Below are 19,048 nucleotides of genomic sequence, written 5' to 3'. Positions count from 1 at the left end.
TAAAAAAAAAGAACCCCTGAGAGAAGAAAAGGTAGACCCCAATAAATAAGGGGGTACACTGCCAAAGCAGTGTGGAGCCTATTAATAGTCAGTGTTAAAGATCTGTCATATAGAGAGGGTACAGTATGCAAAGAGATCTTATGGAGAATGGAGGTTGCTGCAAGACACAGTGTAGCCCTGTTTAATGTGACCCAGAGGGGCAGGAAGGACACCACATGGGCCAGGGGCTGTTGTGATAAGTGCTGTCCCACTGGAGGTGTGACCAGTGATGTGTGGGTGTGGCCAGATGTATGTGGGCGTGGTCAGCCCCATGGAGGACATAGCTTGCACTTTCCTCCAGCCACCTACATCTCCCTCCCATCCTCCCTTATATAAAGAGTGCAACTCTAACTGGTTCGCACAGCCTGTATGTAAAGGGAAGAGTGGAAATACATCCCAGATGTTCCTCATGCTGGGACAAGCTCTTGGCTAATAAAAGTAGTCCCCTAAAATCAGGACTATCCTGATGGAATTGGGACAGTTGAGAGGTAAAGGTATGTTATTTTATTGACCATTGAAGACAGAAATACAATGGTTGATTATTTTTATTTATAAAGTGCTTTTTTTCCCCATCAATTTTTATTGACATTTTTGGGGTACAGAAAAAAAGGAGGGGAATCAACAAGGAGAGATTCAGGGGGGAACCCCCTTGCAGGGGGGGGGGTACTCAGAGAGTATTACAGCAAATATAAAGCCACACATTCTGAAAATAGAAAAGACACAACAAAACCAAAAAATATTGCAGTGCACAGCATAGAAACATAAAACGACCAAAAGATGCCGTGGGGGAGAACCACTAATCCTCCTGGGGGAAATCAGGTAAAGCCAGGAGTGAGTGGGTGGGAGAGGAGGAAGATGGCCCTCTATTTGCACCTGCTCCCTCTATAACGTATACATGCCACTTGAACCACTTGATAGGGGCCAAAGCAGAAGTGGAGTATATCATGTCTATCGTCTCCATTTCAAAGCTGTGCTGTATCTTAGAAATAATTTGAGCCAGCGTAGGGGATTTATAAAGTGCTTTAAGAGAAACACATGAAAAATGCTCATTTTCAGGTTTTTAACATTGAACAAAGTACAGGGTGCTGAAAACTAAAGAAAATTAATGAAAAAAAAATAAACTTGAATCTAAGTTTAGATATATATATATATATATATATATATATATATAAACACTGTCTATTGTATGTATCTATATTGATCACACGCTTCTTTCCGCAAACAACCTATTGGATCCTCTTCAGTCAGGCTTTCGCTCTCAACACTCCACAGAGACTGCCCTGACCAAAGTTGTCAATGATTTGATCACAGCTAAAACTAAAGGCCATTAATCTGCTGCATTTGACACTGTTGACTCATACAAACGCTACAATCCCTAGGTCTTGAAGACACTGTCCTATCCTGTATCTCATCCTACATATCTAATCGTTCTTTCAGTGTTAATTTCTCTTGAACCACCACCGCTCCGCTTCCTTTATCAGTTGGAGTACCACAAGGCTCAGTCCTAGGTCATCTGCTATTCTCTACCTATACCGCTTCTCTTGGAAAACTAATACGCTCCTTTGGATTTCAGTATTATCTCTATGCAGATTTTACACAAATTTATGTATCCTCTCCTGATCTCTCACAATCTGTGTCTCGCGTTACTGACTGTATTTCTGCAATTTCATCTTGGATTGCCTCTCACCAACTCATACTCAATGTTTAAAAAACAGAATTAATAATATTTCCACCCACCAACAAAAGCTGACATTTCTATTTCTGTTGATAACACGACCATAAATCCCACCCTGCAAGCTCGCTGCCTAGGTGTAATCCTTGACTCGCAACTATCCTCTGTTCCCCACATCAACTCTATATTTAAATCATGCAGAATACATCTAAATGACATTTCCAAAAAATGTACACATCTCACACAGGACACTGCAAAAACTTTAATTCATGAACTCCAGCTCCCGCATCGACTATTGCAATTCCATCCTTACTGGTCTTCCCAAAATCAGACTCAAACCCCTGCAATCTATTTTGGATGCAGTGGCTAGATTAGTTTTCCTTGCAAATCGTCCTTCCTCTATTGAACCACTATGTCAGTCTCTACATTGGTTGCCTGTATTTCAACGAATCAAATAAAAAATTCTACTAACAATCAAGGCCTCAACAAAATTGCACTAACATACAGCTCCTCGCTTGTCTCAAAATATCTCCCAATTCGACACCTCCGTTCTGCGTCTCTCTTCCACTCATAACATTCCCAGTTACAGGACTTTTTTCAGGCTGCACCCACTTTGTGGAATTCCCTCCCTCGCACAATAAGACTTTCCTCTAGTGTTCAACCAACCTCTTCAGACAAGCTTATAATATACCCTCCTAATCTCCCTAGGTTACCATATTACCACCCTCTACACAGCTAACACAAGACGAAAAACCTCTGACCAACATTGTTGTGTGACTGATCATACAGGCCAGAAAATCATTTTTACCTCTGCATTCTAGCTGGACCAATATGCAATATTATGGAGCAATTACCCTTATGTATCAAATCATTGTCCCATAGGTTGTAAACTCTTTTCTGTGGAGAGGCCTGGGGCTGCAGCCCAATTGTTAATCCGGCCCTGACACCCTATAGAGGGCGTTATAGCCCAAGGGGTGAGTGAAGAGGCTGCAAGAGGTCACTAGTGACAGTGTCAGATCTATCTACGAAGCAAGGTTGAGGTGCCCTGAACGTAGAGGGTGTCAGCCTGGGCAAATTTGAGTGTGTGAGAATCCCAGAATTGCAGAGAGAGCACAGTGAGAAGAGGAGGGGCAATTACCTGTGACACTGAGCAAAAGTCAGCTTGCGTGTGTTTAAAGAAAGAGAACACAGCATGTGAGTGAGCTGCACTGAGAAAAAGAAAATGTTTAGTAGTGCATTGAGCAGATGTCATGCCAGATGTGGGAAATGTTAAACAGTGTTAATGGGGCAAAAGCATATCTGCAGACAATAGGGAGAGGCTGGCATGCAATCTTCAAGGCAATGTGTGGAACCACAATTCTCAGGATGATCTGGTATGTGATCTGTCTTGTACACTAATGCAGTTATATTGTGTACTGAAGTAAGTGGCTTATGAACTGTGATTTTATTAAAATTTAATCTATGCAACTGAATAGTATTTTGTGACTGACACAGTCTAAATTTTGCACAGGAGGAATGATTAGAAGTGTGAATTGTTATAACAACATGCTTAGAAATGTTTAAGATTTGTGCAGGATCTAAGATTTGTGCTGGAGGAAACAGGAGCTGTATATATTCATTTTTGTGTTATTTGCAACTCAAGCATTGTGCTGCAGAGGAGTGTAAAGAAAATGTTTATTTTGAAATACAGAGATTGTTTGGTGTCCAACTTTCTGCAACAACTATTGCACTGCACCACCACACATCAACACCTGTGTTCTCACTTAACAGACATTACAGTAAAACCTGCATTTCCAGAGGTCCTCTGGTCCATATTCCACACCCAAGAGATAGCCAGGACAAAAAAAGAGCACAAGTGAGGTGGTGCATTACCTACCCAGGCACCCCATGACCACACACACTGTGACAAGGGATTAAAGATAGCAATTTGAATTTTTGAAAACCATGAGAATGCAGGGATTTATAAAATTGCCTGAGATTGCAATAATTCCATTTTACCCTAATCATTTTGCTGCTACTTTTGTAACATGCAGTATCGTTGTTGACCAATTATAGCTTGGAACAAGCCAATCTATTATTAGGCCTCGAAGCCCCGCTCTAGACTTACCCCCAGAGAGGTGCGGAGTCTAACGGTAGAGAGGTATTCACCAGGGATCCCCGCAAGGGAATATAAACTTAGCTGCTCTCTAGCCACATGTCGCGCCTCTTAAGGGGGTTTAGAGCAGGGTGAGATGGAACCGTGGAGTGGAGGAGGACTGTTGGTAGATAAATGCAGAGGTTCTGGTGAACGGCAGTGAACCGAAGCGTAGAAGTCTTTAGAAAGTGAATAGCTGAGATCAAGTCTGATTATGAGGCACGAGGTTCCTGAAAGAATACCCCAGGTCTTGATCGTGGAACAAGCAACACAGGATACCAACTGAGAAGTGGTAAACTGCAGAGAACTAATGCACTGAGATCCCTGGAAAGCGAATAGCTGGAGAACAGGACCGATGATGAGGCACAAGGTTATTGCAATAATACCACAGGCTCTTGGCACATTGCGTGTACAGCCACATTACATTGTGTCAGTGCATATAGCAAGTTTCAATCAAAAATATAATCTTACAGCTTTGCAGTTTAAAGTTATTTACCCAGCAGTATTTGGTTTGTTAGTGATCTGGATTAGCAGCAACAAATATTCTTGTTCTGCAGTTTTTATTATCCTGGCTACTAAACAACTCAATCTGCAAAAGGGGAGATTAAACAAGAATTAGTCTGACAGCAATCAAGGACAGTGAATAATATCTTCATAGTGTCATTCCCTGTAGCATTTATTTCAAATAATCATATCATCGTAACTAAAATATTTGCATAAAATTCAGAAAAACTTTATAACAATAAGTTCCTCAAAGGGAAATGCACGTTTTTTATTTTATGTGTAGTTTTCTAAGCCACTCAGCATTGAAGAGGTGACTGGCCCAGATTCCCATCTATTTGACCTATGAAAATGAAGGGAATTTTCCTGTAGCTCTTGTCATGCCAGGGGTATCTGGTGGTAATTATTTAAATCTAGTAATATGGTAGAATGTTTTATCAAGGAATATTTAGTACAATTGTTTTCAAAGAACTTTGTTTATATCAAAGTGATTTCTACCAACAGATTAAAACCTAGAGTCAAACATTGTCTTGGGAAAGTTCTTTTTTTACTGGGGATAATTACTGAAATTTACAAAAGTAATATTATAAATGTTTATTATATTTTTTGCCCTCCAGCTACCAATAGCAAACATAAAATGTAGAACATACTTTAAATTTAAACTAAACCTTTACATTAAACTTTGGTTGTATATTATAAATGATGAACACTTCAGTATCCGTCTTACATTCCTCTAAAATACAGAATGTAGTCCTCTCATGTGCCTCCTTTGCTAACATATCAGATAGAGATGAGGATCTGACTACAGATTTATGTACTGTGGGTAACATTGTAGATCACTGTTTTAACAAATCCCTCTGACGTGGTTTTGGCAATAGTGCTTTGGTACATGAAGCTTTTCTACTGTGTTGGTGATAAGGCAAAAGTACAACATGTTGTTAGCAATTGTATAGATATTGGTGTGGACAGTGGTGTTGTGCTTATATATCACAGGGGTAGTGGGTAGACTCTAAGGATGATGAGATTTCTGTATTGTGGTAATGCTATAGCTAAAGCCCCCACCTTCCTAAGATGTGTGTTCTTCTCTGGACGTTGGCAATCGCTCTTTCTTTTCTGCCACATCAACTATAACCATTAGCAACTAGTGCCAGTTGTTAGGACTAGGACTGGAAAGTGTATACTCAGTGCCTCCAGGTGGAGCATTTTAAAGAATGTAGCCTAATGGCCCCCTACATCTTCTCCAGAGATCCTATTAAGGGGTCTTGAATTCCATAGCGTGGTGTTAAAGGATACCAGCCCTCAAAAGAATACCATTAGGAATCTGCTGGCTACAGAAATATAAGGTACCAGATCACAAGACAAAAGCAAGCCATAAAACATGTTGAAGGTTAGGGACAGGCAGCAGTGATGCAAAGTCAAAGTAGGTCAAGGTCTGGGCAAATGGATCACAAAGTCATAAGGAGTTGGCAGGATCTGAATCTATGGAAGAGCAGATACACGTGCATGTATTTTTACACAACAATAACCAGTTACACAAGCACAGAAGGAATGTAATGGAATGAAATATCCGAAGTCCATTCTCCTGATTGGTCACAGCAGGGACACATGTGAATTCAATGTTGTAATCAGAAACCAGAAATGTCTCAGAATTGCAATGTAAAGAATTCCAGGACACAGTGGCTGATGAGAATAGGAAACCATAGTTCAAATCCTAGCAGAGGCATGTAACTAAAAATTGCATGCTAAGAATTTGCATTGGAGTAAGGGCATGGCAAAAAAGAGACTAATGTAACATCATGTACTTTTGACTGTTTTTCCTTAAAATTAACACATCTCCAATTTTCCTCCACTTGCCTTCTGACGGGCTTTTGAAATCTGCTGGGTAGAGGCAGGTGATGGGCCCCCGCAAAGTCCAGTGACTGTGTGATGCCTCGTTTGAGGTCTATTTCCGCTTCTCTATTGAACACTGATAGCAGAGTTCAGTAGAGGACAGGAGCCTGAACGTTTATGAGCCTTTTCTTTTATTAATTGATAGTCTTTAGTTTCCTGTCTTCCACTGAATTTTATTTGACTGTCAAAGTTCAGTGAATGAGTGAAAATGGAGCATTTCTGATATCAGACCTGCTATGATCTAAATTGGAATTATGTCATTTATCAGAATTTACCAGGGTATTAATAAGTGACCATCAGGGACTGGGCTTTGTAGGGCACACTTAGACAATAAAGATTGGGCAATATATTGTACACTGGCCACTAAGGTCTTGGCCCTTTAGGCAACACCTGGCCGCCAGGGACAGTGTTTTATATTGTTTTACTGACAATTGTGGATGTGTATTATACAGTGGTCACAAGGTAATTGACTATGTACACTTAACCACAAGAAACTTTCATATATATAGTTCAGTGACCATCAGGGAGTGGACTCTGTGTGGTACACTGGCCACTAGGCTGTCATGTTACCGAGGATACTTCAGGTTATTACCCACCACAATACAGTGTTGTGGGTAACTATATTCACACAAAGACACATATCTCGTACTTAAAAATATTATTATAGAACAACTATCCCCAAAATTGCTATATCACTTTTACTATACGGTTCATTTACAGCGTGCATTATACCATAACATGCAAGGGAACAATACATAGCACAAAGAGCATACTTACGATCCATCCAATTTTTAGTCTGAGCTGTTGGACAAGTCTGCTTCTCCTGCTAGCCTAGCAGTGACCCATTCAAAATATCACACCAATTTGGCCAGGCAGACACAAGGGCATGGGTCTAAGGAGGTCTACAGAATGTTCAGCTATTCTTTATTTAAAGTTAGTGGGTTAAATCGCTTGTTCAAAACAGTCAAGCAGAAGCCGTAAAGCTCCAGCCCGTCCTGCAAATATCCAACAAACAATCCTCTCAGACACAGGTTTTTTTTTCCTTTAAAAGTTTTTATTAAATTTTGAAATAATATTTTTTTTAAGGGGTACAGAAATAAAAAAAGGGAGAGAGAGGAGGGAAGGACAATAAACAAATGGGTAAGAAGGGGGGGGGGGGTACATAGTGGGTATGGAACACAACAATATATCAAAAGCTTTTAACCAAAGAAGATACATCAAAAACCCTTTCAATGCGTTATACTAGTAGGCACATGAATATACTGGGTGACCCAACCTAATATCATCTAAGTAACCAAAGGCATATACTATTCACAGCTTTAACTCTTGAGCTCTCCAAATCCTTCCTAATCTATATATTTGAGGCCTTAGCTCATGCACTTTACTGTGGATCCCGTTCCGGTGCCCCCTCACCATCTATCATATATACATGCCACGTCCACCATTTCACCAAAGGGGAAGCAGTCGCTGTGGAATAAGGCACACCAAGCGTTTCCATTTCAAAACTGAAATTGGTTTTAGAGATAACCTTTGCCATTGGAGGAGGGAGGGGCTGTTTCCACGCCTGGGCGATCGCGGCTATGAAGATCTGCCCCATCGCGTATCTATCCCACTTCGGGATTGAAGCTGGGTAGTGGTTTAATTGAACCATTTCAGAGGTCAAATGTGCGTGGTATTTAAATACTAGTACAGATACCTCATTCCACAGGGGCTGCAGCACCAGGCAGGACCAGAACATATGAAGTATGTCTTTCTTCTCCGAGCAATTACGCCAGCAAGTTGGGGGAGTGGATGGCCATATTTTGTGTAGTTTTTTTGGGGTGACATATAATCTGTTTACAAGTTTAATTAACATTTCTGTGTGGCTAAGGCATTGGGTCATTTTGAATGAATTAAAAAAAATACGCTCCCAGTCTTTCTCCGAGAGATCCAATCTGAGATCTGTCTCCCACTGATGCTGTACTTTGGACTTGGATGGATCAGTTGGCGCTTGCAAAATATTATACCAACTCGTTATGCCTGCTTTGTTATTCCCCTTAGTCAATTTAGAGTAGTATAATACTATAGGCAGGCCGATTGGTCTGTTCTTAAGTGGCGGGGTTGCAAGCCAGAGACACAGTTTTTTTAAAGTGCCACCTGGCATAATTTAAGAAATACTTCAACAGAAGTGCCACTGGAACTCTTCTCAGTGAGAGGGGGGGCCAGATAGACAAACCTTTATAACCAGTGGCTGTGACCCAGCTCTTGCCACAAAGGGGCTGAGCACTATAGGGCACACGTGCCTACCAGGGATTTTATAACACATTGCAAACTGGCAAGCTGGAATTTTGTATAGAGAGGCTGTGCTTTGTATCATATGCTGTCCATCAGGCAATTGTCTGTATTGATCTCTGGCCACCAGAGATGGGTCTCTACTTTGTAGATTAGCCACACCCACCACCTTTGCATAAGGTGCATGTTAACCCAATAAGCCATACCATTTTTTGCTGCAGCATACTGTTTACTCACTAAAAATATCTCCCTGTGACCAATTTGGAATATTGGTATGTCTGCAGTGCTTTTAATGGTGTTCTGTAAATATAAGTAGTTTTGGATTTACATATTTCATGGAGATTGATTCATCTACTATGTACTACTTCAAATACTGTGGCTGATGCAGAGTTGAACGTACGTCTGTATGTGTGGCATAAATTGAATGATTTTGCTCTTCACATGCTGACAAATCCTGCAAGTGCCTGTGCAATTTTACGTGCATCCACACGTGTCTGAAGAAGCGTGACAGGAGAGAGGAGTTTTCTAACAAAGGCCAAGTACAGTAAGGGCGTATTCGCGTGATTGTGAGTCGATGCAGAATGGGACACAGATATATACATGCTGCTGCTGATGATAAACTTCAGCACTAGCTAACCTTCTAATTCTAACCCGTTTTAAAATTGGGGACAAACACAGTAATAAACAATATTGGGTAAAACAAAGAGGTAAGAAGGCCCTGCTTGCAAACTTACAATCTATAGGTCAATGTGAGTCGGATACATGAGGTTAAATCTACATACTGCATATTTGTCCAGCCAGATTGCAAAGGTAAAAAATGATTGCAATGCTATATGATCCAGTCACACAGCAATGTTGGTCTGGGGTCCGAGGATTGTTGTCTTTTGTGAATTGTGTACAGGGTGGTAATAGGGCAACCTAGTGAGGTTCGGAGGGTGGTTGAGAAATATTATAAGCTTGCCTGGAGAGGTGGGTTTTCAGAGAACGCTTGAAGGTTTGTAGACCTGAGGAAAGTCTTATTGTGTGAGGAAGGGAATTCGACAAAGTGGGTGCAGCTGTTAAAAAAGTCCTGTAAACGGATATGGGAGGATGTAATGAGAGTGGAAGAGAGACGCAGATCTTGTGCAGAACGGAGTTGTCGAGTTGGGAGATATTTTGAGACAAGTGAGGAGATGTATGTTGGTGCAGTTTTGTTAATGGTAAGTAGGTAAGTAAAAGTATTTTATATTGGATTCAGTAAAAAACAGGCAACCAATGTAGAGACTGACCGAGTGGCTCAGAAGAGGAAAAACGATTTGCAAGAAAAATCAATCTAGCCGCTGCGTGTAAAATAGATTGTAGGGGTTTGAGTCTGATATTGGGGAAGACCAGTAAGGAGGGAATTGCAATAGTCAATGCGGGAGATGATTGCATATATTAAGAATATTTGCAGTGTCTTGTGTAAGATATGCGCGTATTCTTGAAATGTTTTTTGTATGTAATATTTTATTATTATTATTATTAATTTTTATTTAAAGGGCGCCACAAAGTATCCTTAGCGCCGTACAAGGACAAACAATGGCACAGTACAAGGTGAAACAGCACAGTACAAGTAACAGTAAGCACTATAACTCTGGGGGCTCAGCCACAGCAAGAAAGAGAGGGAGGGGAAAAGTGAGTACAGGCAGGTAACTATGGCCCAAGAGGGTGGGCAAGGATGACAGGTAAAGAGTCACTGAGGGGAGCGGAGAGAAGCGAGAGGAGACAGAGGGCAGAGGGTTGGAGAGGAGGTGAACTGAGTAGCTGGAGAGCGCAGTTAAAAGTGATGGAAACAGGAGGTAGGAGAGCCCTGCTCAAAGGAGCGTACAATCTAAAGGGAGGGGAAAACAGACAGGCACATGGATGAGACGAAAGGGGAAGAAGGGATGAGAAAGAGAGGAGGCCGACCAGTGGGAGTTTAGGCATGAGACTGAAAGGCTTTTAGGAAAAGGTGGGTTTTTAATGTTCGTTTGAAAGAGGACAGATTAGGGGAAGTTCTGATGGAGCGGGGGAGCTTGTTCCAATGGAGGGGAGCGGCGCGGGAGAAGTCTTGAATACGTGCGTGAGAGGAGGTAATCAGGGGGGAAGAGAGGCGACTATCGCAGAGGGCGGGAGGGAGTGTGAATAGAGATAAGATTAGAGATGTAGGGAGCAGTGGAGTTGGCGAGGGCCTTGTAAGTGAGAGTGAGGAGCTTGAAAAGGATTCTGTAGGGGAAGGGGAGCCAGTGAAGGGCTTGGTAGAGTGGGGAGACAGAGGTGGAACGGCGAGAGAGGAAAATAAGCCTAGCAGCGGCGTTAAGTACAGATCTAAGAGGAGCGAGATGAGAGAGGGGGAGGCCGATAAGGAGAAGGTTGCTGTAGTCCAAGCGGGAGATAATCAGAGAGTGGACGAGAGATTTGGTGGCATCCTGGCATCCCCACATTGACTATATCTAAATATGATTTAGATATAGTCAATGTGGGGAACAAAAGGATAGCTGTGAGTCAAGAATCACACCTAGGCAGCAAGTTTGCGGGGTGGGATTTATGGCCATGTTGTCAACAGAAATATCAGGCAGGTAACTTCTGTCGGTGGGAATATTATTAACTCTCTGTTTGAAAGATTGAGCTGGTGAGAGGACATGATGAAATGGCAGAAAGACAGTCAGTAACACGGGACAACACAGATGTCAAAAGAAAAGGAGAGGATAGATAAATTTAGGTATCATCTGCATAGAGATCATACTGACATTCAAAGGAGCTTGTTAGTTTTCCTAGAGAGGTAGTATGGATAGAGAACAGAGGACCTAGTACTGAGCCTTGTGGTACTCCAACTGATAAATGAAGCGGAGCGGTGATGGATCCAGAGAAATTAACACTGAAAGAGCGATTAGATAGGTAGGATGAGAACCAAGACAGCGTTTCGAAGACCTAGGCATTGTAGTGTTTGTATGAGAAGAGTTTTCAATAGTGTCAAATGCAGCAGAGAGATCCAGGAGAATTAGAAGAGAGTAATGGCCTTTAGTTTTAGCAGAAGATGAGGAGTATTACTTGAGGAACATACTTTTTTTTAAAGACAGTTGTAGAGATGAACAGCACAAAAGAATGAGATGTAGATTCAGGATAGGTGTTGAGAGTTGCAGTACATACCTTGGATAAAAGAAATAAAGCATTATTAGCAGTTATGTTGTTTAACTGTGCATTTCCAAACACCTTGTGAGAGAAACCCACTTAGTGTAGGTAAACCCAAACTTGTCCCCCCCCTCCCAAACATGTTTCTCCCTAGATTACACCTGCCATAATCTTGGTGCATATGCTACAGAGGCAGAGCTGGACTCATCTTGAGATGTCTGCGAGTCAGCATATGGGCTGAAATATGCACATTTTTGGGCCATAAATTACAACCAAGTTGCGTTCTACTCTGCATCAGGCCCAGTGTATTCTAATTTGACAGATTGATTTAGGCGCCAGAAAATGTTTAAATACACATTACTGTGATTTGTTTCATTACCTATTAATTGTTGATCAAAATTGTCAAAAATCTTGAGAAAAAATTAAATAAATTTATGTAAGATATAAAAAATAATGCTGTAAATATGCCATTAGAATGCATTAAAAAACATTTATACTAAACGAATACATAATTGTCAAAAGTTTAAAATATTTTTGTGGGCCTTCTTTGGATAACAATTATTTATTTACTTATTTTGAGAAGCAACCATTTTAAATATTGTGAATTTTGAAATGTGATTTTAGCAATAATTTGGAACATGCTCACTTACTGCTTGTCTGAGGAAAGTATACATCTTATCAAGCACATTATATAAAAAGATATAGGGCTAGATTTACTAAGCTGTGGGTTTGAAAAAGTGGGGATGTTGCCTATAGCAACCAATTAGATTCTAGCTTTCATTTATTTAGTACATTCTACAAAATGACAGCTAAAATCTGATTGGTTGCTATAGGCAACATCTCCACTTTTTCAAACCCGCAGCTTAGTAAATCTAGCCCATAGACTTATACCTAAACAAACCTCCATGTTTTTTTTGTTTTTTTTCAATTGTCCAACTATTGTGTATTGTGAAAGGGTTTTGGTTTTTTAAAATGCTGTGTGTAAATTTTCTTACATTCATGTTTTTTTGTCCTGTGTTATGGGCCTAAAGATATGAAAGAACATAGTTCTATGTTAGAGATTAGATAATTATTTTACTATGACACCTATTATTTATGAATTAATTTCACTCATCCTACTTCCCGGTCATCATGTTTTATATTCAATAAAACCAGAAAGAATTATGATAAACATAATGGATATGTTCAATTCAAGAGATCACTTTATAGGTAGACATAAACAATATGTTCGAATATACATTTTTTATTTACCACTGTCATGAAAAATACAATTCAATACCTTTTTTTCTAATTGAATTGCAAAGCTCACATGATTCTTCATCTGCTAAAATGTAGAATATGAAAACTGTGACATAAATCCAATTTGCACAGAGGTCTGCATATGAGGGGATTAGAAAAATGAAAAGTTCACATATACTAATATTTGTTTATTGATTAATTTAAAGCAAAGCATCAAATCTGTAAACAAGTGTTAGTAAACAGTAAACTAATGCAAATAATTGCAGCTTTAGAAAACAAAGTGCAAAGAAATTGCATAAAATATATTCACAATGTGATATATTTATGAAAAGTGGTTATAACCAGAACTACAGCAGAGAAATCTACTGTAATGAAATTATTATTTTTTTTAAATTAGTAATAAATAATACATTTCATTTGCTCTCATGATTGTTATTCCTGTGCTTGTCCAATTTTTCTTAAAAACATATTTTGCTGATTAGAGGTGGTAGTAAAGTCAAAAGGCACATTTTAGTTATAAATATAATCTTATATATTTATAAATGTCACATATTTTTGGGTTATTAGTTTTCTCTTCTGAAAACATGCACCATTAGTGTTTTTAGAGCAAACTTGTACCCAAAAATTCTTGACTAATTTGTGCAGATTTCATAATTGTAAAGGCATACACCAACACAGATAGGCATAATTGGACATTTGTAAAGAAGCTCACCCAGTGATGGTTTACAATATAATGCTTCAACATCAATGTCATACTGATCATCAGAGAGTAGTTTTATTGTTCTTAAACAACGCATCATGCTATTGCCCAATTGTGGTATGCAAAAGTAGACAGCATAGTATATTCTGATTACTAAGCTTCTCAAATGATACTAATAAAATAGTCTCTATCTTAGCACTTGGAGTGATGTCTTATTAAACTCGCTTTGCTGTCTATGGAAATTTAATTGGTGACACCATGTTTTATTTTATTTTATCTCCCCATTTTGATTTTACATGCTCCATTTTAAGGGGCAGGCTATTTATTGCTATTAAGGCAAGTGTGTAAACGTTATTAATATTGTATCAGTCTGCGGTTTTTGCAATTCGTCGATATTCGGCCACTTTGCAGGGCATTTTTAAAATGGCAATGTCTTTAAAGGCAAAACTTTAAAGAGAGTGCCATTTTAAATATGCCCTGAAAAGTCGCCGAAGATTGATACATTTATCCCCTGGTACTAAAATAGACCATAGATCAGATTAGTTGCTGCAAAAAGTGTGGTGATGATTTAGGGTACATGTGTAGGTCTACTTATTTTACCAACTCCTGGTAAAAGCAGAGGCCAGCAGTCCTGTTATATAAGTCAGAACACTGGTTCATGAACCAGATCTGCTCTTCTGTAAAAATGAGAGGTATCTAGTGTGGATCTGGGAGAGACACTCAGAAAAAAAAAACCTAGAGAGCCATCAATTTGAACCGCATAAAGGCCTCTATGTGAGAAACACTTTTATTTTATCTTTCATGTCTTTTCTTGGTTTTAGAAGAAAGAAAACAGGAAGCACCTGCTAAGTAGTCCCCAGTTGTTTGATTTTCTGTATTACAGTGTGGTGGCAATGATGCTACTGAACATCAGGTGTCCCCATATCTGTTTTTAGTTTGCATATTGACACATGTTGTATACTTCTCAGTTGCTTCTGAGCTCTTTTCAATGTATAGTGAAAGGAGTGCCAAGATTCTGATAGGGAACAGTGAAATTGAAAAAAGAGCAAATCCATCTCGCTCTAAGGTTAGGACTTCCTCACCATATTGGCCTTAAAGAAAAAATATTTATATGGCAATTAGGTATGAGGGGGTGCTCTCCCAACCAAAGCTATATCAAAATAACACAAGTGGTGAAACAGATCACCTGAAAGGGGTTGATTAATGAGGCACTCCAGTCCATTAAGGAGTATAAGAACAAAATTTTATTAGAGGTCTTCTTTAAAATCAGATTACCAGGTATCACTAAGGGCAGCGAATTATTAAAATAAAGAGAGTGATAAAGAATGAAAAACAAGTGAAAGAAAATTAAAAGAACCCTTTCGGGAAGCCGATAATCAGTTAATTGTAACACTTGGTATAATTATTAAATGGGAAAAATACCCATTAGTATGGACATTGTATCTTTTAATTCAAAATAGCTAAAGTTTATTCATTCCACACATTTATAGATACTCTGTGTCAACTCTCTTGTGTTGTTACACTGTGTCCACTCTCAAGAAAAATAAAGGCAGTTCCTATGATGATATGCGCTATTCAAGTTCAGAGTTCTGAGACCATTGAAGTGCCAATATAAGAAAAAGATGTTCTTTAGATATAAAACCTATTAGTATAACATCTATTATATTGTCTTGTATATATTGTCTAATTGTTGTTATAGTACCCTCAACTCCTATTGAGCATTAGCATAGTGCATAAGGATCAGTAATAAAAGGATTAGTGCCACAGAGGAATCTCCTCAAAATCGTATCTATTATTGTCAGATTTCCCCACTACTTAGCACTAGATAGTCTCACTTATAACAGTGCTAGTTAGGTGGTCTGGCTAATGATAATTATTGGCAGCAGGAGAGTCTCCTTTAGGGCACCACACTGTTGTTTGTTTATACTGGTACTTAAACAATTGTCCCCTTAAGGCTTAATTACTCTGAAATAATCCTTGCTAATCAACCCCTTTCAGGTGATCTGTTTCACCACTTGTGTTATTTTGAGGGAACAGTGAAATATAAGGTGCATACCCATGGATAATTTATGGAATGGCTAAAGGACCAAAAAAAGAATGCAGCTTTCATGGTCAGTTATTCATTCTGTAATCCTCCACATTTTGTGCTATAGAAAGAGATTGTTCAAACTTAAATAAGCTGCATTATATAGTCAATTTTCCACCATTATCTGTGATACAAAGGCGCTTTGGCTCAAGGAAAGTTCTCATTTGTTGTTCATTTAATAACTGCCCATTTACTTACGTGACTCGGAGGTGATTTAAATCTTTTGTGAATGAAGCAGAGAAATTCTTTTCTGTAGATAATTAGGTAAATGGTGGGTTATGATATACCTGATTGATGTCTTTTTTTCTTCAAGATCAAAGCAGTCTGTGCATACATCTTGACCTACCAACTACTGTCTTTTTGTATATTAAATATATGTTTGCATTTTACAGTGTTGTCTAAAATGCTTAAACACACATTAAACCTTTTGTTTCTGTTTGTATTTGTCTACATTACGTTTTAAGAGGTTTTAATAATCATATCCATGTGGCAGTGTTCTATCTAGCCTCTATCAAGATATTGCTCAGTGTAGTAGCAGAGGCTGCAGATTCTGACATTCCGAAAAAAGTAGACAAAGGGAGGGATAACATAAAATAATGTCTGCACATCACACACCATCCTCCTTGTGATTAGCTTAATAAAGCAGATACAATTTTTAAGCCTGCTATACCTTGACACCACTATTCATTATTTTAAGTAGTAAATTCTCAGTGGCTTAATTAACATTGCTTTAGCAAGCGGGGTTTTTTTTTTCAGTGTTTTATTATATTTTCATTAGTGCATTGTTTGTCATGATTTTCTTCATACACGTTATTAATAGTGTAGCTTTGAACACTAAAGAGCAAATAACAAGCTAGGTGGGCCCATAAACCAATATATGTATCTAATATGAAAAAAATAAAAAACATGAAGTTTGTATACCTTCAAAGAGTATTCTTCTTTTTTTTTTTATATCCCCTGAGAGGAAGTATTAACCCTCCAGAAATGAACCACAAGCTCCAAATTGTAATGTAAAGTGTATTTCAAGGGACACATTTGCTCCCGTGTTCAGGAGAGGCCTTTGTAAACCAAATGTGCCAACAGGGTTGTGGAAAGGTACAAAAATCTAAAGAGTGAAATGTAAAAATGTGTAAATGTCACATCAGAGTCCAACTTTAATTAAATGAAAAGATTAATTTCCCCTGACGTAATACTCCTTGGTTTAGTTGTCTTTATGGCCTTAATCATGAGAGAGAATGGTGTGCGTCTAGAAATGTATCTCTCCACAGGAGTATAAGTGTAAAGCATGTTCCACTAAAATCATTACAATACCCTAGGGCCACCTGATCCGAGCAAGTGCACAATTTGAGTCCTTTTCAGCAGTGAACATCTCCACCCCTCCTTCTTATTTCAGTAATTTTACTCCCCAATATTAGATTTAATTTTTGCTTTGCTTAGCAAAAGTAATAGTGCCAGGAGACCTACCCCTCACGTCATTTTGTCCCCTCGACAAAATTAAGTTTTTGGTGCGGTGGTGGGGCCAAAATGACGTGATTCACTGGGTCCCGCCCTCCAGCCACGCCACCCTGCCCGGGATCTCCTGGAATTCACTATTTAAAGGTTGGCAAGTATGCCTAACTCCTCCCCTTGGCCTGTGCGTCAGGTCTGCAAACTTCAGCTCTGCAACCATTGTGCCTTGGTAGAAATCTGTATACATTTGTGCAAAGGAGCATGGTGAGACCGAAGATGAATTGGCGCTGTGCATCAGACTTTTTTGCACTTTGTAACTTACTACCTCAGTTTGCACTGAAGGGAAAAGTCGTCATAGACCAGGCCTCTGATAGTCACAGCTCACATCCCAAATAGCCACAAATGTTTTCCTCTTAAACCAGGTTGATTGTAAGCTCCTTGTATAAGGCTATTGACATATAATATTTGTTGATGCTTGCTGATTGTCCAACACACCGATCTCTACAGTAATAGTTCACTTATAATAGTGATACTACCTGATATGCCAACTAGCAATTGATAACATCTATTAATGAAGAACTACAAAGGAAAGTAAATGAAATGGATCGCAGGCACTGGAACCACAGGGTCTAACAATCAGGTAGTGGGTCCTGACCCAATGCAATTTTTTTGTGCCATTTTAAAATGTTAAAACTCCTTGTTTGGCCATTTGAACCGCAGTTAAAGAGAAAATGTAACTTATTAAATCTTTTGTTCTCGGCTTGCTGGAGTGGATAAAATAATGTTCCCGGCAAATTAACAGCAATTCATGGTAGATATGTATCGCTTGGAATGCAGATAACTTGCATTACACAAGGTTGAGACTGTTAATCTTCTGAGCCTGTGATCAGATTTAAGTCATGGTTTGCATGGATTGTCCTCCAGATATTCAATTTGCCCTATAATAAAACTCAGCTGCCAGCACCAGTAGAGAAGCTACTTATGGCTAGTTGGGCTATAGGTCAACTTTGAGAGTCGTCTATTGGCCACCAATAGAATATGACCTGTTGTTGTGATTTTAATTATTAATTGAGTTGCTAAATATACCTAATTCTTTATGCTCTTTTATGTAGATTAATAGCCAACAGATCACTATTCTGCAGTTACAGTACTAAACTTTTGAAGTTTCTATTAAACTAATGCAAGAAACATGAATTATGCTGATGCAAGAGAGAGCATGCACATTTTCAGATGCTTCCCCAATATGCATTAGGCTCAATGACCAATGAATGCATATACTACACATAGGAAATACAATTGACTTTTGATCCACATGTACTTATTATGTGTGTATATGTACTTTACCCAGTGTCGGACTGGAGCATGAAGGGCCCACCGGGGGACTGCAACGCTAGGGGCCCACCAGAGGGGGTGTGGCCAACCATCACAGAGGCTAGACCAGACACTAGAGGGGGAGTGGTCAGCCCACAAAGGACAGCTAGCACCATAGTGTAGTATATAAAGAATGCAGTGTGTGTGTAAAGAGTACACAGTCTTGACCTGCACCTTAGATTGGGCAGAACAGTCACCAAAAATCGGGATTATCCCACTAGACCAGGCTTGGCTTACCTGTGGAAGTCCAGGTGTTGTGAAACTACAAGCCTCATCATGCTTTGCCAATATATAGCAGCCTATTGCTGGAAGGGTATGCTGGGACTTTTAGTCTCACAAAACCTGGAGTGCGGCTGCTGGTTTCTTTAGTTGCGGCTTGTCTGGATCCTGGAATGTTGGGGGCCCTATTTGGAAAAAATAATGGGTACATTTAGAAAATTCCAACTAGCCTCTGCGTTAAATCAATAGGACCCACAATTAATACTTAAGCCTTACTCCAGCCCCAACATAAAAGTAATAGTATTCCCATTTAATAAACTTATTTCCCTTCCTCCAGACAGCCCCTGC

General features: G+C 39.3%; 1 protein-coding gene across 2 annotated transcripts in view; it reads left to right on the top strand.

The window, feature by feature from the left end:
* The window catches only part of PEX7 (peroxisomal biogenesis factor 7), a 199,157-nt gene that overhangs the window by 114,409 nt on the left and 65,700 nt on the right, over positions 1–19,048 (top strand). The gene's annotated exons all lie outside the window — the stretch shown is intronic.

The sequence above is a fragment of the Mixophyes fleayi genome, chromosome 3, assembly GCF_038048845.1.
Source record: "Mixophyes fleayi isolate aMixFle1 chromosome 3, aMixFle1.hap1, whole genome shotgun sequence".
NCBI classification, from domain to species: Eukaryota; Metazoa; Chordata; class Amphibia; order Anura; family Limnodynastidae; genus Mixophyes; species Mixophyes fleayi.
The sequence above is the reverse complement of the archived record's forward strand: the minus strand, read 5'-3'. Positions and strand labels throughout refer to the sequence as shown.